At 33.6% G+C, this 22,362-nt stretch overlaps 1 protein-coding gene and 1 long non-coding RNA gene across 2 annotated transcripts in view; one reads left to right on the forward strand and one right to left on the reverse strand.

The window, feature by feature from the left end:
- Positions 1 to 20,621, forward strand: part of LOC118763639 — a 21,490-nt gene extending 869 nt beyond the window's left edge. The window contains exons 2-3 of the long non-coding RNA XR_004999404.1: positions 17,207 to 17,217; positions 20,604 to 20,621. This is a non-coding gene — a long non-coding RNA (uncharacterized LOC118763639). The remainder of the gene's footprint in view (positions 1 to 17,206; positions 17,218 to 20,603) is intronic.
- LOC115211741 (beta-arrestin-1) overlaps positions 1 to 22,362 on the reverse strand; it is a 256,135-nt gene that overhangs the window by 169,389 nt on the left and 64,384 nt on the right. The window lies entirely within an intron of this gene.

The following is a 22,362-nucleotide window of genomic DNA, read 5'->3' on the forward strand; positions in this document are numbered from 1 at the left end:
GATTTTTTTTTCTTCTTCTGGCCTGAAAGAAGATTAGAAATTAGAAACTTACACTGTAAGCTCGCAGTTTGCAATAGTTAGCTGTACCTAATTACAATTAAGTGAGCTGACCCATTGACAACTGAATGTTTTTGCCAAGGAAGGTTATATCATCATAATACTGATGACAAATTAAAAACTTTTGTCTCCCACCAGGTCAATATCCATATATCTATAAAGCTCTTGCTTAAGGGACAAATGATAAATATTTATCAGTTTTATTCACTGGTGAAACAGTCAAATGTCAAATACTGCCCTTCCTGCAAGATTATCAGTGGTAATCAGTAATAAGTGATATTAGACATACTAACTTAAGGAAAGGGAAAATAGTTGTTGTGATGCACATCTTTCCCAGGAGCATCAATAACACAAGTGAAGTAGCACCAGTTATATAAGGAACCAATTCTGAGCTGCAGTTTCAGTTTACAATGAACTTGCCTACGTTCTATCAGTAAAATAAATGCTAAAACAATGTGGTTAGCAAGGAAATTACTTGATCAAGAGTGCCAGAATTGTGGAAGGGTAACCACTAAGTCAATGCATAAATCTATACAAGATAGTCAAGGGTAACAAAAATTGCAAAAAAAAAAAGTTGAAATAGACTGACTACACACAAATCTCAATTAGTTATAATTGGAAATAGACATACAGTGAAAGGAACAATTAATTTGATTTTTGAAAGGTACAGTGCCAGATCGGATTGGAGCCTGGTGCAGCCTTCTAGCTTGCCAGCCCTCAGTCAAACCATCCAACTCATGCCAGCATGGAAAGCGGACGTTAAATGACGATGATGACAGCGAAAACTCTGGAGATGTTTGAATTTTATTAAGTTTACCATATGTCTAGTTGTAATTGATGGAAATTCAGTGGTCAGCCCTTTTATTACATTTTTTTAATATTTGAGGTTGCTACTCCTGCCTGTCTTGGTTAAATTTAAATGTTGTTTCAGTGTTTACCTCTTCACAATTCAGGAGAACCTTGATTAATTAGTTTCCTTGCTAGTTACATTAAGTGTGTTAGTGCTTACTTTACTAATTATTTTCCATACCAATGGGTAATTTCCTTCACTCATTATGTTACTTACTGCTGGTTGCACTTACATTTATCTTTCTTGCCTGAATTCTTTTCAAACCTTTATTTTCTATGAGAATTTTGAATAAGTACACTCAATGATTCATCTTTAGCTCCCAAACATGGTTTTACATTTTATAAGATATGCAAACAACCATTCTTGACTGTATAAATATAAAAGGTTAAAATAGTTTCATTTGCTTTTTTTTTTTAGCATTTTTTGTTAGTATTTCTGTTCGTGTATAATATGTAAAATATTAAATCAACAGGCCATATGCATCACACTGGGGAACCCTATGCAGCCTATAATGAATTTTGGAATGTATTTATTTATAAGAAAATTAAATGCTGGCACGTAAAGGAAGAAAACATTCTATTCATATGAGATTACTGCAGAATCAAAATTTTAGAACCAAAATAAATAGTCCTCGTTTTTTTCTTATTCATGATTCATACTTAAAAAAATATTTCAAATATTCACTGAATCTATTTGAAATCTTACATCTTAGGAAAGTAATGTAGTCCACATCACTGATACCAAAACATATCACATACTTAAACCAAGGAAATCATTACATAGTTGTGCAACCTACTAAAATTAGCACCTGGATCTCCTTAAAAAACCTCACCCTACCATTTTAAAAATGACAGGATATATTGGTTACAATTTAGTTTGAGATACAAAGGGTGCTGAAAAGTTCCTGGCTTTCGGTAAAAGAAAATACAGGGGGATCAGTTAATTATGATTTTATTCAATATAATCTTCTCTCAGATTCACACACTTATTGCAGTGATCCTCAGTTTTACTAAACCCTGTAAAAGAAGTCGGAAGGTAGGACCTCCAACCAGGCCTTTTGTAATACCCTTAAAGCCAGGAACTGTTCAGCACTATAACAGGAAAAAAAAATAAGATTGTTAAAAGTGGAATATCTTTGACCAAGAATCTGCTTCTAAAAATAACATATTTTTAAAAGCAAGATTTTACTGATTAATACTGAGGTACCACCTTTAAGGTTTTAGTTGATCATAACTCCAGTACTTGTTTTAACCTGATACAGATTTCATCATACCTATTTGCTGAGTTTCTAAGTTATGGAGTATAAAGAGATAAAATGTAAACACAATACAAACACACACACACACACACACATCTATTTACACTCACAAGACACTGATCAACTTGAGGTTGCTGTGAAAGACCAAGGTGCCATACAATGGAATCAAACTTGGAACTATGCAGTTGCAAAGTGAACTTCTCATGAACGCAGCCATGAGAACTATTCCATCACAACATTTATATTTTGCTTGAATATTTTTTTCTCTGGATCTCATTATTGAATACTAGATATCTCATTATTAGGACCATTATATTTCATCTAACTACTTTTTTCTTTCTACCTTCATTTAAGATTAGCAGCCTGAAGTCATAATATTAAAAAACTGATTAGATTCTAGAACTGAAGTCCAATTTTATCTTACCAACAGATCATATATTAAATGAGTAGCTCTGGGCTAGTAAGCATCCACAGAGAAGTAATGAGGTTTAAGGAAGAATTCATAGAAATAGAGCACAACTAGATTTATTTATTACACTGTCACATACCTGATTGTGTAATAAATAGAATAGAAACTTTTGTCAGTTCAGTGTATTTACATGGCTATCATTTGGTATGGACTGGCGTAGATAATCAAAACAGTAGAGTACATTACAGTATAGATATGAGACAATGTGGAGAGCTTTGATTAATCACTTGCTCTGCTAGAAATAGTAACCAAATCTTCCTCAAACCATATACCTTCTCTTGAAAAGGGAAGGAGACCTTACATAATATAGTTTTAGATACATTCATTGAAAAGAAAAGGGAATGGTCAGGGCTCAAATGCCTTCTATCAGAGGTTTATTTGAACAGGGCTAAACAATAGTAAAAAGGCAGTACAGTACTTGGTTTTGCTTCTCTTTGTTCCAAGATTTGGTACATTTCCTTCAAAATTTTCCTTATTCTTTTTTATTTGACCAGATTCATCACCATGCAAGCATACATGCTAAAAGGGATAGTACTTCCAGTTACTTCCAATCAATAAGGTCACTAGTCATGTCCTTAATACTACCCTGTATCAATGCAACCCCACCAGACCTATCTCCTATCCAGATAAATCTCTAACTTTACAGGGTTATAGCCTGATCTTTGAAAACATGCTACAGCATGTGCCATTCCCAAGAAGAACAACCACTCTATCACTTATTGTCTTACCATCTTCACTTTCAACATTGGAAAGGTAATGGAAACAGCTATTAACACCAGTTTTCGCAACCATTTTAAAACCTCTTTCCCTCATTAATGACCACCAGTACAGCTTTCATAAAAACAAATTTACTGGATCTTTACATTCCTATGTCACTCACCAGTGGACCCTCATTCTCATGAAATCTGGTGAATATATAGTGTTTTACCATTTATATTGGTTTCAATTTTTGGCACAAAGGCAGTATATTTGGTTACATCTTCTCCAGTGCTCAACCGGTACTTATTTTATCAACCCTGAAAGGATGAGAGGCAAAGTCAACCTTGGTGGAATTTGAACTCTGAATTAAAAGATGGGCAAAATGCTGCAAAACACTTTACCTGGCATACTAATGATTCTTCCAGCTTGCATTGTACAGAAATGGTACAAGATTATGCCACAAAGTGTCATTTACTATAGCTCCAGGCCAACCAAAGTCTCTTGAGTGAATTTGGGACATGGAAACTAAAAGAAGCCTGTTTTATATATATTATAGTGTGTGTGTGTGTGTGTGTGTGGTGTGTGTGTGTGTGTGTGTGCATTTGTCCTCTACTACCACTTAACAACTGCATACAGTATGCATAAATATTTGTTGATGATGACAATGATAACGATGATGAAATTGTTGAAGGCGATGGTGGTGATGAAAAGAACAATGATGAAATGATGATGATATTAAAAGTAATGATGATGATTATGAAGATGGCAACGACAATGATAGTAATGAAGACAGCAACATTAATGAAGAAAATTACAACAGTAATGAGGAAGAAACATTTAAAATATGAAAATGTCTATCTACTATGCTATTTGTCTGTATGAGAATACTATTTAATTAAGCAAATAATATTTGTTTGACAACTGTTTTTCCATGTTTGCATGGGTCAGATGAATATATAGAGAGGAATTATTTTATAGTTGGGCACTTTTTCTGTCACTAACCTTTATTCGTTTCTCAAGTAAGGGATTTTTTAAATTTCAGCATTTTCAAAGTATGGGACTATAAGACAATTTGCTGACAAGGAATTGTTGAACTTCAATGTTTGCGGTTAACTGTTTGTGAATGTTGTGCAAAGTTCACACACACACACACACCAGGCTTCATTCAGTTTCTGTCACAAGGCATTGGTTAGCCTGAGGCTACAGTAGAAGACATTTGCACAAGGCACTGTGCATTAGGACTGAACCTGAAACCACATTTTTGAGAAGCAAACTTCTTAGCTACACAGCCATGCCAGTATATTTCATTAAAATCAACAGAGACTTGAGAACACCTAGATACAAAATTACAGAAATAATATTTATAGTAAATATCCATAAAAGTTCATAACTATGAGAGGCCATGGGTACACACCAAGAGATGATTCACTATAGATAACTTTGTGGTGTCTGTTTCCTGAACAGGTTCAGTTCTCTGTAAAAAGCTTTACCATCCTTCAACAGGATTTATTTTTAACCCTGTCAAGTGTTTACACACCCTCTCCATTCAGAAAACTGGATGGCAGTGGGTTACCCAACCATGAGACTGGCTGTACTTAGCTACATGGTACCAGTAGCTTATAGAACATCACCTAACCAAATAAACTATTTGGAAACATGCTGCACTAGGGACAATCTTGGTATTTTTTATAGGTGAGGACATATCACCCAAGAAATTAAAGAATTAGAAATGAAAATGAGATAAATACACAGGGATTAGCTGCATTTTGAGCAAACATACGATAAACTGACACTTGTAATACACAGTATTTTGATGTAATGCCTCTCTTTATGATACCTCTAATGAATTTACAGGTTGAGACATACTAAGATGCCTAAAAAGGATAAAACAGAACTAAACACTCAACACAAACACACAAACTTTTTGTATCTTTTTCATATTCCTTGATTTCAAATTCAAATTTCTAATCCTGCTTCATGCTGTAAAGAAGTATTACTCTCTGTATTAACACCCATCCAGAGGACACCATACGGTGCTTTGATGCAACAGAAAGTAAGTATAAACAATGAAAATGTAAAGCATACATGTATATACTGCATTATTTATTAAGTTGTAGATAAATTTTATAATTTAAGAGGTGGGATGTTGAATGATAAAGGTACCCATGGTTACAGGCTGTTTAAAATTTGTAATAGCAGAAAAGGTTTGAGAAACAAATGCCTTTGTAATAGATAAATTTAATCTTGAACTCCATGCAAAAGATCAGATATATGTGAGATATGGTAGTGCACTATCTGCAAAAGCTAAAAAATAATAAGCTGATAGAATACTTTATAAAATAAAGAGATTCTAGTTCCAACATCATAAATCATCTTATAAAAGGAAAAAGATTCCCTTTCAGATACGAATCTCCTTGAATCCTATTGTTTAAAAATAGCATTACATTAAGAATAGCAATGGGAACTGTTAGAGAATTTGTGATATAGCTAACAAATTCTCATCAATCAAGATTATGTTTGATGCGTTCAATAAGTGCACCTGATAAGGAATTCCATCAATACACTAGTCAAACATACATTTTAAAAATTAGTAAAATCTTGTTTCATTTCTTGTTAAGGTAATTATAAATGAACTTAGGTGAAGTGAAAGTGGTCAATAACTTGATAAAAAAAAATAAACATAAATAAACCAAAGTAATATCAGCACCAGTAAAACTTTTCTCTTTCTTATCTAGTAATGAGATCTATTGCACCCTGCTCAACACTTTTGGTGTTGCCCAAATGGTATCTTGGTGCTTAAGCAGCTTGTTGGTTGTGGTGCTGTAAATGTGGCCTAATTTCTTAGCAGAACACCAGTAGTTATCAGTGAAAACAAAGAAGCCACACACACTTTGACTTTACAATCTGAGAGTTATCGTTTGCCTCCAGGTAAACTGCCAATCTGATAGCCTTCAATCATGATGAACATCATATTTTGCATTTGTTTTACTAAATTTGCTTCTGTTTGTTGATGCCTTAAGAGCAAATTAAAAAGAAGAAAGGAAAAGTAACTAAAAAGCAATTAAGCAATCTGATAATTTTTTTTATGTGATTTTATTTCAAACAAGGCCCAAGGTCAGTGAAGTGTAAGGGACTACAAATAAACAAAAGAAGAAGCCTGCAAATTCAAAAGATGTCAATTGGCAGAAAGCTTAAAAAACAGAACATCATAGACCAGAGGGAAACAAGATGATGATAGTGAGTTTCAGAGAGCAGCAGTTCAAGGAAAGAAACAATTAGAATAAAAGGATTTATGACTAACAGAAAGCTGATTAGAGAAATTAAAGATGTAGGATGAGAAGTAGGTGATGTGTTTAAAAGACTTAACAGAAAACACCAGGCTTGAGCCATGACCATGGAAATACTTTCAGAAAAGATACAATGAAGATACATTCTAATAATGGGGGTTACCATACCAAGAGTAATACAATAAATTTAGACACAAAGAATTCTAACCTCGAGGCATAATTTTAGATTATTCATAATTTCCAGCCAATTACATTTCATTAAAATTGCTATAAATTACTGTGAGAAATATCAGCCTCAGGAAATATTTTCTTAGTTTATGCAATATATTGGTTTCAAATTTTGGCACAAGGCCAGAAATTTCATGGGAGGGAATCTGTCGATTACATCGACCCTAATATTTGGCTGGTACTTATTTTGTGTACCTCAAAAGAATGAAAAGTAATGTCAACCTTGGTGGAATTTGAATTGAGAATGTAAAGATGGATGAAATTACTGCTATACATTTTGCCTATAGTGCTAACAATTTTGCCAGCTCAGTGCCGTAGTTTGTGTGATATATTATCTCATCTTTTTGTATACATGGAAGTACAGTATCTAATGTGTCCTTTTCTAATATCAAAATAAATAGTGAAACAACTTCAGAACACATGATAATTTTTAAACATTTTTAAAATCAAAAGTTATGAAATGTGGAAATACATAAATATATTCTCCTTACCAAACATGAGCAATTTTTGCTCCCTTCCTTTTATGTTGTTATAATAATATTGTCATGGCAGTAAAAATCAGCATGAATTAGGGAGTTAAGTAGAACTGACAAAGAGAATCAAAGTTTAAAGGTAGAAGGAAGAAAAAGGAGAGATTGTAATTGTAGTGAACAGGGGCTTTAGAGAAACAGCTGTGGGGTTTGAGCAAATATGGTGTTCAAAATAGAAATAAAAGTAATAATTTTAAAATGTATCAAAATTGGAATTTCTAAAATTTTACTATCATTTTAGACTGATCTAAAAGGTTGCTTAGAGTTTTACATATATATATAGATACACTTAGTTTACAATATTATATATGAGATTTAGTTTAGCCTGTACTCTTTCACAACAATTCATTAATACCGTCCATAATACATAGGTGCCTTGGCTATTTCTAAATTCACTAGCTAGATGTGATTTTAAATCTTACACATATATGATGAAGATATCTTTTTTTTTTTTTTGTGACTGTCCCTTTTGATGCAAGATTTAGACTGTTGTACCACCATTTTAATCAGCTTTGAGTCCTTATCATATCTACAAGAACAAGAACATTCACTCCAGTATAATTAGAATGCAAAATAGCAAGGTATCAATTTAATCACAATGAAGCATCAAATAAATTAAAAATGAACCACAACCCTTTACAAGCTATGACCCCAACAAACTTCATACATTTCATGGAAGTGTAGTGTATTCTTAGCTACATAAGTGGCAACATGGTTTCTTTCCATCTTCTTGCTCTATTAGAGTATGTAAGTAAAATTATATTATTGTGTCCAACTGGTTAAAAATTCTATTTATCTATTTATTTATGCAGCTGAGGATAGCCCTGCATTTAAACTGATGTAATGATTGCGTCGTTCAATTAAATAAAGTCACTTGAAATGATTGTACTGCATCACCTCTTGATATCCTGTTGCTTATTTTGATTTTGTTCACCTTACTTTGAGTTGTATGGATAATACCGCACTGATTTGGTGCTTCAACTTAAGTACCTAATTCAAATGAATTTCAATTATACATATGTGTGTGTGTGTGTGTGTGTGTATGTATATATATATATATATATATATATGTATGTACATAAATATATATGTTTATATATGTATATATAAAGGTATGACAAATTTGGAACTCTGATACATTGAAAATTATGGCAGCACTATGAAATACCCACAGAAAAGCTTTGACTAGAATAAAGCCTCTATGTGGTCCCTCAACCTACAATAAAAAGCAGCCAAATCTCCTTCAAACACTACTCTATAATCTTAAAAATAGGACAATGAGGACAATATAGTCCTAAATTCCATGTAGTTAAAAGAAAAGATAGGATAGTCATGACCAAAAGACTTTTGATCATAGGCTTGCTTGGTTAAAGTTGACCTGAATCAAAAAACAAACCACAGAAAAGAAATGGTACAAGCATACATCACAAAGTGTTGCAGAGAATTACAAATGACTATAGCAATTAACTGACTATCATATTTAAGGAGGCATGCTGGCAAAATTGCTAGCATGTTAGACAAAATGCTTTGCGACATTTTGTCTGTCTTTACATTCTGAGTTCAAATTCTGCTGAGGTTGGCTTTGCCTTCCATCCTTCCAGGTTTGATAAAATAAGTACCAACTGAACACTGGGGTCAATGTAATCAACATAACCTTTCCCAAACTGCCTATTATATTAATTAATTCAAAATACAGTGTTTTTTGTAGAGGTTGAAGATGGTTTGAAATGCAAGTTTTTATTTTGAAAGTGATCATATAAAATTTTATCCTGAGTTAGATCCCATTGCATGGCATCTCAAGTAGTGGATCAGTATAATCACTGAACAAAATACATTTGCAGTATTTATTCTGGTTCTTTGCTTTCAGAATCCAGATTAACTTTGGGAAGTAGTCAATACCATCAACCCCAGGATTTGAGTAGTATTTGGGGTTGATAAAATACCAAAGTATTTTACCAATCCCCAAAAACTGAGGCCAATGAAATTAACTCAGAATGTAAAAAGTTAAAACAACTATCAAAAACATGCTTTGTTACTGTTATTTTATGCAAGTGGAAATGTAATGTTTTGCTTCACTACTTTATGTTCTAAGTTCTAATCTTTCTATCATCAATATTACTTTCGTCAGTACCAGTAATGTGCTAAGGTTGATTAAATTACTAATTTTCCCCTCCACAAATACATGGTCCTATGCCAAAATTATAAATAATTCACCACCACTGCCACCACCAGTGTTTTATGACCCTTCTTGGTGCCTATACTTTTAGTAGCTTCTTAAATCATGCAAGGATATGGTGTACCAATTTTTAAAAAAGTCAAGATACACATGGCCTATTATTTATTATTATTATTGTTATTTCTAAGTTTGAAGGCGGCGAGCTGGTAGAAACATTAGCATGCCGGGCGAAATGCTTAGTGGTATTTCGTCTGCCGCTACGTTCTGAGTTCAAATTCCACCGAGGTCAACTTTGCCTTTCATCCTTTCGGGGTCAATTAAATAAGTACCAGTTACGCACTGGGATCGATTAAATAAGTACCAGTTACGCACTGGGATCGATTAAATAAGTACCAGTTATGCACTGGGATCGATTAAATAAGTACCAGTTACGCACTGGGGTCGATATAATCGATTTAATCCGTTTGTCTGTCTTTGTTTGTCCTCTCTGTGTTTAGCCCCTTGTAGGTAGTAAAGAGATAAGAATCGTTAGCATGTCAGACAAAATACTTAGCGACATTTCATCCATCTTTACATTCTGAGTTGAGATCCTGCTGAGGTTAACTTTGCCTTTCACCTTTTCAGGGTCAATGAAAGAAGTACTAGCTGAGTACTGGGGTCAATGTAATCAACTAGCCACTTCCCCTCAAGATTTCAGGCCTTGTGCCTTTAGTAGAAAGAATCATTATTTCTAAGTTTGGTTTTTGGATGTAAATTTAAAGAAAGGGTAAAGTCAATTATATTGATCTCAGTATTTGACTGGTACTCAGTTTATCAACCAAGGAAGGATGAAAGCAAGGACAACCATGGCAGAATTTGCAATAACTTCACCTGAAATCTAAGTTTATACTGCTAACAACATTAACAATAATTTCTCGCATAGATACAAATCTTCATGTCTGTAGAGATAAAGAAATTTATAATTGTGACATTTACGCCTTTAACAAGAGAAACAACAAAGCTATCAAGTACCATTGAGAAACTATACTGAATTGCCCACCAATCTTAATGGAAGCTTAACACCTACAATGATGATGATGATAACGATGATAATGATAGTGATTCTTTATAGCTTAATCCAGGAAAGATTAAGGGATGAAATGGCTTCCCTGGACAACTAGAAATTAGCTTAGTGTTAATGTAATGTAATATTTGGTTTAGGATATTGAATGATGATCGCTAATACTGCAAATTTATGAAGATAATGTTACGAAAGGTGTAAATCTAAGAAAGAAGAAATGTACATATTATTTATTTATAGTATTCAAGGAAGAAAATAAAATGTGGATAGGTGGAAGATGGAAAACCAAAGGAAATGAAATCTGAAAATAGGGATGGGATGGCGTGAGAACATTCAGAGAACAGGTTTATTTTAACACATCACTCATGGCCACTTTATGGCCAGTGTTGTTAAAAATTTAGATCACATATAAACTACTGAAATGGTGAATTTGAACTTTTTCCATACAATCACAATACAAAATATTCTGGAAATTTGCCAAATCATGTTATCATGCTTTTTACATTTTCATGACACAATTTTTAAAGTTGCTTTTATTTCATTTCTGTTTGAAAATATTTGTCAAGTGTGAACTACTTTACACAATACAAAGAGTTACAAGCTTCAAAAATTTGGCATTTAACCCTTTCGTTACTGTATTTATTTTGAGATGTTCTATGTTTCTTTCAATTATTTTAAATATAACAAAGAATTTAGTAAAATAACTTAGTTACCATTCAGCTTGTATTAGGAACATAAATTGTGACTAAGGTTTGGTGGAAGATTTTAATTTAAAACTTATGGAAATAAGACATTTGTACAACAGAGCCAGAGCCGGTTTCAGCCGGGTTGGTAACAAAAGGGTTAAGTTACCATAAGAAACAAGATAATTATATTCTGAACAATAAGGATCCATATAGTTAGTATACAGAGCTTTGGTTTGCTGCTATACACAACACAAAACAATACACCATCTACTTCTACCCCAAACATCCATAAGAAGGACCTGAGTACCCCAGTGTTTCCATCTGTAACTACCCTGTCGAACTCATTTCCAAATACCTCAAACAACACTTCTCACCATTAGTTTGCAGCCCTTCCATCACACATCCATGACATTAACCATATTCTTTTTCTCTTCAAATTCTCTTTCTTTCTTGCAGGCCCCTCCCAGATTATTTTCACCATGAATATGAAGTCCTTCTGTACTATTGTCCTCCACAATGATGCTCTCTGAGGCCTAAAATATTTTCTTAATTGTCACACTAAATTTTCGATTAATACCTCTATTTCCCTTTGTCCTGCTTATCTTATCTTCACCACCAACAACTTCTTAATTGGGAACTTCTACCAGCAGGAGCAGGTCACTAAAGTAACCATAAAAATTAGGATAGACCCCCAGCTGTGTCAATCAGTTTGTCGGTCCTATTGAGGCTCAAATCTTCACACCTTTTGATGGCCCACTTTAAAGGTATATAGTCATAGCTCTGTTATTGATGAAAAACTCAACTCCATCTTTTTCATCAACTCCTTTCACTCAGCCTTAGATACAACATTCACCATATCCATCACCTCTGTTAACATCCTGGACATCTCCTTTTCTATTGACGCCACTACATACTATTCCTGCACACTCTCCATGTCTGAAGCTATGACACAATACATACCATCATATGAAGTGGTTACTCCCACCCAAACAATGAGGGTGCCTGTTGTGGTATCTATGCTATTGGCTGTACCTCTGTCCTCCAGCTTTGTGTCTACCATACCACCAACAGTTTTCCTTTTGCCTTCAACCACCACCCTGTAACCTTATTTCAGCATATTTTCATACAGAAATCTAGACCAATCACCAATCTAGACTACCATCACTCCCATATTCCCTAATAACCATCCCTTTCCTTCAGAAGCAACTGTTACTTGTGTGACCTTCAAGTCTATAATTGCTTCAGTCCTTGCCACACCAAACTTGGATGCCTTTTCCTACTTCCATTGCAACACCTGTCCCATTGTTTAGAACAATAACCACTCAATGTGAACCTAACTTACCCTTCTAAGTAATTGACTGCTTTGCCTATACTTCCAAGAACCTCATTAATAACATAAAATGCTAACTATGTGACTTATATACTGAAGAAACCTGTTGGTAGCTGGAAGATAATTTTATGGAACACTATTGATTATTTGATGCAATAACATCAAATAATTCTGACCTATAGGCTGTCACTTCAATTCTCTTGGCCACACCTACCAGTATTTCAACATCTGCAATATTGTTGTACATTGCAGATCTTCTGTCTCTTTTGTATGCTTCATGAACCACAATAAAATTTCTGGCTAAACATAGCCAACATTGCCTTCTTTAACAACATTATTTTCTTTCTTAACATCCCCATACTCTAATAAATGCCCTTCTGAGCTGTACAAACCACTGCATTTCCACACACTACCCGTCAACTATGAACACATACTATTACGATTTGTTATACCAGTGTTGTTTGAGGTATTTGTTATATTACGCTTTGTCTACACAGCAGGACACTACATTCACCTCATTTCCAGAATACATGCACCAACACACAATCACACAATGTACCCCCACCCTATATACATGTTCACACATGCATAACATAATCTCACTCTTCCTTAAACTTATCCTCACTAATCTATGCTTTTTTCCACTATCTCCTTCCACTCTAACTTTAATCTCTAAGACAACATTCTTCACATTTCTTGCTTTATACATTTAAGGTTTTTGTGGGGTTTTTTTTTTTCATTCATTATAAACAAAACCACTTTTCCTTTTTATTTTTATTTTTTCCTAAGCCAGATAAATACTTAGAAAGGTAACCTCTTGAATATTTTTGTTTATGTATCAACTCAACATAAGCATAAATTTAGTGTTTATAAGTGTATTGAAATTGTATTGCCAACTTATATCTGTAACAAACTTTGGATGTAACTTCAAAATTGACTGATCCCAATTGCTCTTAATTTTGGCCATAACCATAACTCAAGTGGATTTTTGCTAATTATAGTTTGTAAAGCATGGTATATTGTACTTAAGATTGATTCCAGAGAAACCAAAAGAAAAAAAAAATGGGTTCTTAACAAAGGAACAATGTACAAAATGTTGACTTCTTTGATTCTTCTTCACAGCATAATTATATATTTTTACTCTTTTTTTTTCTTCTCAAAACTCTGGATATTCTGTGAAACAGATAAGAGATGAATTTCTATCTGGATAGACTGCTAGTCTATACTATTCTTTTGTTGTTACTAGTTTAAACCGATAGAACAGTAGCTAAGATGGGACATAGCCTTCAAGAATTTTAGTCAATCATATCAATCGTAGTCTGTAATGCAGTGTGTTGATTAATTTACTGATCTATATATTTCAAATAATTAAGTCACACTTTTTATCGAAGGGAGGGTACAACACTTGCTTTACAAATATAAACATAAACATAGGCATGGATATATACATGCACATGCCTATACATATACATATAAACACGTGCACACACACACACACACACACACACGATGAGTTTCTTTCACTTTCCATCCACCAGATTCACTCACGAGGCTTTGGTCAGCCTGAGGCCATATTAGAAAACACTTGCCCAAAACCATGTGGTTAGGAAGCAAAGTTCTTAATCACACAGCCATATATACATGTGTGCGCACATGTCTATATGTATGTATAAAAATGTCTGTGTGTATGTATGTGTAAATCTATGTGTATGTGCGACAGGCTTCTGCACATTTCCATCAATCAAATTTATTTACATAACCAGTTCACTCCAACAATAGTCACAATACTTTAGAAATGTAATAGTGATACACCCTCTCTTAGACCAGCAGACACTTTTCTGTTAAAGCACTTATGACACTTTATATTAGAAAGGATTCAGAAACCCTATATAGGTACAGCAACACATTTTCTTTTATGTTGAAGTGGAAGAAATGATTTTAAAATTTGGATATTTGAATTTGAATTGTTACAGCAGGACTTAGATTGTTCTAATATTAACCACTTAAAAACTAGAATAGTTTCAATTTTCAGCTCATCTACTGGATAAGTAAAGCCAGGAGTTTGATTGGATGACTTTTCTGTCCAGTACTCCAGTGTGTTACACTTTTGCTCTAACAATCATATTTCTTTGGTGTAAATAGATAAAATATCTTAGCTTTTCACGTTTCTTGTAATTCATAATATTTCTTCTACTTACAGTTAACAACATAGATTTTTAAATTTCAGGTAGATCCTTCTGGAACACTTACCTATGAGAAATAGAAAAAAAAAGAAACAAAAGATGAAGATTAGTTTGTATCAAAAAATATAAAAACATCAAGTATCCATATCACATAGGTATAACTAGTAAATTTTAAGCATACAAAAAAGGAATTAATGAATGTATGTACACATGTACACACATATATTTGTAGGAAGGTTAAATAAGAAAAAGTAATTAAATCACACTTGAACCATGCTCTATGGTCTTAAAAACAAACACATTGGATAATATAGTCTGAAAGAAAGGGCAGTAGGGCCATGGTTTGATTACCTTTGATCAGCATACTTGATCAGAGCTGACCTGGGGCTAAACAACAACAACCACAACTTGTGAAAAGATGCCTTAGATGTGGTGGGAACAGTAACAGCCAGTCAACTCTTACTGAAAATACTAAATTTTTCGTTTTAATGGCTTAGTCAAACCTTCAAGGCTCCTGAGATTGGTGGGAGTTAGAAAGGAAGTTAAACTTCAAATGGAAAGACTTGCCTGAATGCTTTCAACAGTGGAATCTGCTAATGGCACCAAGGTTCTTGTGGTGTTAAACCATGCAACAGATTAAGTCAACATTCTTTTCTGCTCTAGGCACAAGGCCTGAAATTTGGAGGGAGGGGCCAGTTGATTAGATTGACTCCAGTACGCAACTGGTACTTAATTTATCGACCCCCAAAAGGATGAAAGGCAAAGTCGACCTCAGCGGAATTTGAGTTCAGAACGTAAAGACAGACAAAATACTGCTAAGCATTTCACCTGGCGTGCTAATGTTTCTGCCAGCTTGCTGCCTTAGATTAAGTCAACATTACTAATTATAATTGTTTACAAAATTAAAACTTCATTTTGAGACAGAAGCGATATGGAAAAGTTGGGTATCTCTTTCTTGATTACAAATTTTAGGTTAAATATATACATTTATGATTTCAACTTTCTTATAGTTTAATGTGAGCTTCAAGATTTGCATGAAGTGCAATCTATGCTATTTTGGCAATTTACAATATCAATGGAATAAATTACAGCTATACTGTTATGAAAATGTCATCTGCTTTCAAAAATTACAATCATACAACACCAAGACAGATAAATACATAGAAAGGTAACCTCTTGAATATTTTTGTTTAAGTATTAACTCAATAAACATAAGCATAAACTCAGTGTTTATAAGTGTATTGAAATGGCATTGTTAACTTATATCTGTAACAAACTTTGGATATAACTTTAAAACTGACTGATCCCAATTGCTCTTAATTTTGCCCATAACCATAACTCAAGTGGATTTTTACTAATTATAGTTTGTAAAGCATGGTATATTGTACTTAAGATAGATTCCAGAGAAACCAAAAGAAAAGAAAAGTGGGTTCTTAATAGACATATATAACAGAGGTTAAAATCTGGTATCCAAGGAAACTCGAGATGGTCTGCATCATCAACAAACAGTCCATAAATACATATTTATCATTCCAGTTCTTCAGCTCAGATTTGCCATTGAAACTGACTTCCCATGATTTGGATTAGATTTTAGATTATGTAGAGCTCAGGTGGCTAAGTCAACATACTAAGTAGTCAGCAGTTTGTATTCTATGATTAGCAAGCAATCTGTTGTGTTTGTGACTAAGACACTAAACTTTCAAATGGCCCAGTACTAACTGCAAACTGGTACTGCAGAATAGGTGACATGGCTGCATGAGACTTGGGAAAGCCTTCAAATAACAAGTGTCTTGTCAGAGGAATTAGTTAAGTGAAACCTGTGCAGAAGGTTGTTGCATATGTATAAACACTTGCATGTCTGTATGCCAGTGCATATCTTTCAGCATAGAGTGGAAAGAGAAGGGTTCTGTTAATGTGGCTTACCCAAAGATATACAATAAGAAGATGAAATCTTCATTGGTATGTCTGCAACACAATGAGTTAAGAGACTTACTTCAGTGTTGGGATAAGTGTCAACATGTAAGTAATCGTTTATAACATTTGCTACAGTGATGCTTTCATGACATCATTATTACAGATGGAAATTATTGTTTCCACATACCAATTATGCTTTGTCTGCTATAAGCAACATACTGTCTCTAATTTATGACTGTCCTCTTAATATGAAGGTTTTTACTGTTTTCTTCTTACATTTTACAAACTTAGGACTAGACATCATAATACAATTCTTTTGAATTAATATTCTCTGAAGTTGTTTTTTATCAGTTCATTAACACTAATGAAATGACCAAGCCATCACTGTAGCCTTTATTTCAACTAATCTTTAATTGCTTCAATAAACATTATATCAACAGTTGGTTCCCAAAATGGTATAAATAGTAATGTCTATATAGGTATACAGGCAGTGATTTTGTGATTGTTTTAATATACTAGAGGTGAACAGGTTTGACATAAACCATACAAGTTAACTAAATTGTTAAGCATGAGTGACAGCTTGAATAGGTAGGTGGGAATAAAATTAAGATGAAACATACATATGTTTATATGTCAGTAGACATCTAGAACTTAAAGTATTAAATAGAAACTAACATTTAAATGTGGTAAGAGAGAAAATGTAAAACAAAGTGATAACATAGGTTTCATATAACTAAACAAAAGCAATTCTTCTACATTTTATTGACATGGTATAAAGTCAGAACGCAAAAGGGAGAGGCTTTCAAAAAACATATGTTAAAAGAATTTATTCAAGATGACAAAATAAATAAACAAATAAAAGGAAAAAGTAAAGCAACCCAAAACCTTTCAGCTATGATAAATATATTGTTTCAAACAGTTATGAGAAGCTATGTAACTTAACAATTAATTCAGTTAGTTGACACCATAAGGAAATGAATACCTTCCTGTAATAGGTTCTAGTTAATACCATGTATTATTTACAATGGGGGTCTATCCATTTAAAAGTCAAGTACTTTTGAAGTTATGATGAAAAATAAAAATTTAGTATTATTTATATATATTTTTTGACAATGCTATAAAAGAAAAGCCATCAATATTATCATGATAGAATGAGTTAAAAGAAACTAACAAACAATACAAGTCTTTTTTTCAAATCCAACTTTATTACAGTCAACCATTATCCAAGCCAGAATAAATATTTCTTTATGTTTATCCTCTAGAATTTATTAAATAGAACATTTATAGATTTTACAATATACATACAAGTGAACTAACATATATTTCTGATTTCATCTTCTATATACAAATGTTTTTATATATTTGTAAACACGCACCTATGTAAATCATACACAATACAATACATATACAAGTATATTCAGACAGATAGAAGGATGGATGGATGGATGGATGGATAGATGGGCAGACAAACAAACAAATAGATAGATATGGGAGTGTATGCATATATACATTTTTAAGTTATTGGAAATTTGACAATACTCTGGTTTTAATGTTTTATTAAGGGTTTTTGATATACCATCAGTAATCCTTTATGCTTTGTTTGGAACAATAAATTTCCCATGTTTCAATACCTCCCATCTTATCTTCAGGTTAAATGATTTTAGTAGCAGTTATTACTGCCATTTTTATTGTAAGATTCATGAGAAAGCTTTTATGATTGTTTCTCATTTTTATCATGGGACTCCAAATTTCCTGACTATTGAGATCAAGTTTGTTTCGGAAATAGTCATTCTGGAAATAGTTTGCTTGTGGCATTAGATGCATAATTATTTAGTCTATTACTGAAATATGCTATATATAATAGAGATTTGCATTACATTTATACAACTTAACTAATTTAATTTTTGTTTCCTGATATTTCACATAAAATGGTTATGTTATCAACTAATGAGTTCTATCAACATTTGTTTTGTGTTACATGATATAATGTAGCCCTGGGCAATACAGTAAACTGCATCCAATGGTGAGTCTCCAGCTCAGAAATCAGGAATTATGGGAAGTATGAGGAATTATCCTTTAGTCACTACTGCTCTCAGGTTCATGCTGATTCAGGAAAGCAGTATCAATCTAGGGTCCCAGCTATGGGAGAAACAGTAGAAGATGGTTCTCTAGTTAAGGCATAAAGGATTCAGAAGAGACTATGCCTAGACTTGCATCACACAGTCCCACGAATGTGGCACTACTTCTTACAAATACTTAGAAAGATATGTCTCCAACAGTATTGCAATAGACAAAGAAACAGAGAATGCACTGTGCAGTCAACTCAGCAGACAGTTCTCAACAAAAGCATGTCAACAGCAATATGAATTTTTCTGTCAATGATAAATTAATTGTATACAATGCAGTAATGATAGCTACTCTCACCTACTGTTGTGAAAGCTAGGTATTGTAGAAGAGACACGGAGCGATTTCAAACTGTCCACCAAAGAAGACTATGGATAGTACATACTAAGAAACTAGAGGCAAGACAGGATGATCAATGAGAAGGTTTCATTGCAAGCAGAGAGATCAAATATTGAAGTAACCAAAGCACAACTGATTTTCTAAATCAATCTTTATTTCAACCTGCAAATGAGAGCTTAATATGGTATAATAATTTAATACTGTTTCAATTTAGTAGACTGAGATTTTATTCAACCCAGCAGTTATTCAAAATATCAATGGTTATTATTCCCTGCTTCCTATATACTGGAGGGACAGATTTCATGTCAGCATGTGACTAATGAGTTCTTGCCATTGACAAGGTCCAAGAAGACCGAAATGCCTGATATTCTTGTAAATTTCTGCTAGAATGATTTTTTTTGGATTTTTTTCAGAATGATTTTTATTTAATATAGCATGGCTATGAAGAGGTTTTCTTTCTGACAAAAATCCACAGCATCATACCACTTATTAGTGTATATACATTAAACATGATAAACAGACAGTTATATATATATATATATATAGATAGATAGATGACGCCATGATAGATCGTTAGCCACCACACACATTTTTTTCTCCTCGTGTTTCTCTCCTTGTTTTCTGTGTCCCTTTCTGTAGAAGAGCACAGGCTCGAAACGTAGAAGACTTTTTCTATTCCTGAGCGTTATACTAATACATCTGTTTGTTTTGTACACCACCTGCCTTCGTCTTTTGTTTTTTTTCAAACTCTCCCTATATATATATATATATATATATATATATAAATACACACACACACAATGTATATATATTCTAATTGTTACATGCGTTTCAGTATTCAGATGCAACCAGTAGGTGCAGCTTATGGTGCAAGCATGGATTAAGAGTACCAAGTTATACCCATGTAATCTCTTATTATTATTGTTATGCTCATTGTATGACATCATAGCCTACCATTGGATTTGGATAACTTCTGTGTACAAACAACAATGGGAATTTAAAATAATTAATACTTGAGATAAAATTTATGTGATTTAATTGCTATATGTCGAGTGCATCTAACTGTACCTATCTATCTATCTCTCTCTCTCTCTATATATATATATATATACACACATATATATATATACATATATATACACACACACACTCTTAACCAGTACTAAAATAACTCTGGAAAACTCAAGCAACAGGCATTCAAAAAAAATAATGGAAAATGGGTTGTTAATTAGAGTAAAGAGAATTTGTGCTAATTTGTGTTAATTCATTAATTGTCATTAAAAGAAGGTTTCTACCATATAGAAAATGGATCGTTACTTCTCAAAGTACAGTAAAGTATTGTACTTTATTTTGCTGCATTGACATTTGTTCTTCAGAGAGAGAGAGGAGGGAGGGTAAATGAGTGTGAGTAAGTGTGTGTGTGTGTGTGTGTGTCTTAGGTGGTTTCAATGACAAGCATTCAGTTGTTCAATCAACTGATCAACCAGCTAGTTGAGCTTGTGTAGAAGCGATTGAACATTGTGCAGACAATTGTGCCTTAACCCTTTAGCATATAAAGTAACCGTACCTAGCCTAAACACTGTATGTGGTTTATATTCAAACAAGCCAAATAAGGTCTCACTTTTTAAACCTGACCTACAACATCATAGTAAAAATAAGCAATCACCTCATAGAAATCTCAAAGCTATGAGATAATGCATGATTAATTAAAAATGATATGAATAAATAAGCATTACATTTGACAGATTAATCTGAATCCTAAATCATTAATCTGAATCCTAAATCATCATCATCATCAACCTAAATGGTTAACATAATTCTTAGGCAGAATCAGCATGACAGTGTGACAAAGTCACACCTTTGAATTACTGGAATAATCATTCAGTGAACACCTATACAGTTTCCATTTATCCTATTTCACTAGCAAGGCCTGGGTTGACCCAAAGATATGATAAAAGATACTAGCCCAGGATCTCATGCAATAGGAGTGAACTCAGGACCACATAATTGGGAAGTAACCTCCTTAACCATACAGTCATGGCTCAGTGGTTAGAGCATCAGGCTCACAATCATGAGGTAGTGAGTTCAATTCCCAGACCAGGCTGTGTGTTGTATTCTTGAGCAAGACACTTTATTTCACATTGCTCCAGTTGACTCAGCAGTAGAAATGAGTTGCGATGTCACTGGTGCCAAGCTGTATCAGCCTTTACCTTTCCCTTGGACAATATCAGTGGCATGGGGAGGGGAGGTTGGTATGCATGGGCAACTGCCGGTCTTCCATAAACAACCTTGCCTGGACTTGTGCCTGAGAGGGGAACTTTCTAGGTGCAATCCCATGGTTATTCATGAACGAAGGGGTCTTTAACTATATATATATCATCATCATCATTTAACGTCCGCTTTCCATGCTGGCATGGGTTGGACGGTTCAACTGGGGTCTGGGAAGCCAGAAGGCTGCACCAGGCCCAGTCTGATCTGGCAGTGTTTCTACAGCTGGATGTCCTTCCTAATGCCAACCCCACCGTGAGTGTAGTGGGTGCTTTTTACATGCCAGATAAGGCTGGCAAACGGCCACGATCGGATGGTGCTTTTTACGTGCCACCAGCATATATATATATATATATATATATATATATATATATCTTTTTTTTTTTCCTCTGTCTTCCCTTCTCTGGATCTTTCCTTCTCCTATGTTTCCAACGAAGAGCTCCGCTCGAAACGTTAAAGCCTCCTTTTTTCCTTCTTTCCTGAGTGTCCAGTAATACTATATTTGTTCCACATCCTCGCGTTGTTGTGTTTTTTTGTGCTTTCTTGTTTGGATTAACTATATATATATATTATATATATATATATATATATATATATATATATATATATATACACACACACACATACATATACACACATATACATACATACATACATATGCTCATTAATTAACAGGGGCACCAAAACAGTACGACTGCTGTTAAATTTGTAAATAGGATCACAACCAAATGCTATGTTTAATAAGCATATATTTAACCCCAGTATGAAGATAGACACCATGGTTATGCTACAGAACTTGCAACAACCAAGGAAGAAGATCAGATCAACTAATTTCAATTTTCATTCTTCAGTATTCACTCACTTCTCCTTAACTGCTGAAAGAATATGTATTTCTTACATACGG

This window comes from Octopus sinensis, linkage group LG5 (genome assembly GCF_006345805.1).
Source record: "Octopus sinensis linkage group LG5, ASM634580v1, whole genome shotgun sequence".
NCBI lineage: Eukaryota > Metazoa > Mollusca > Cephalopoda > Octopoda > Octopodidae > Octopus > Octopus sinensis.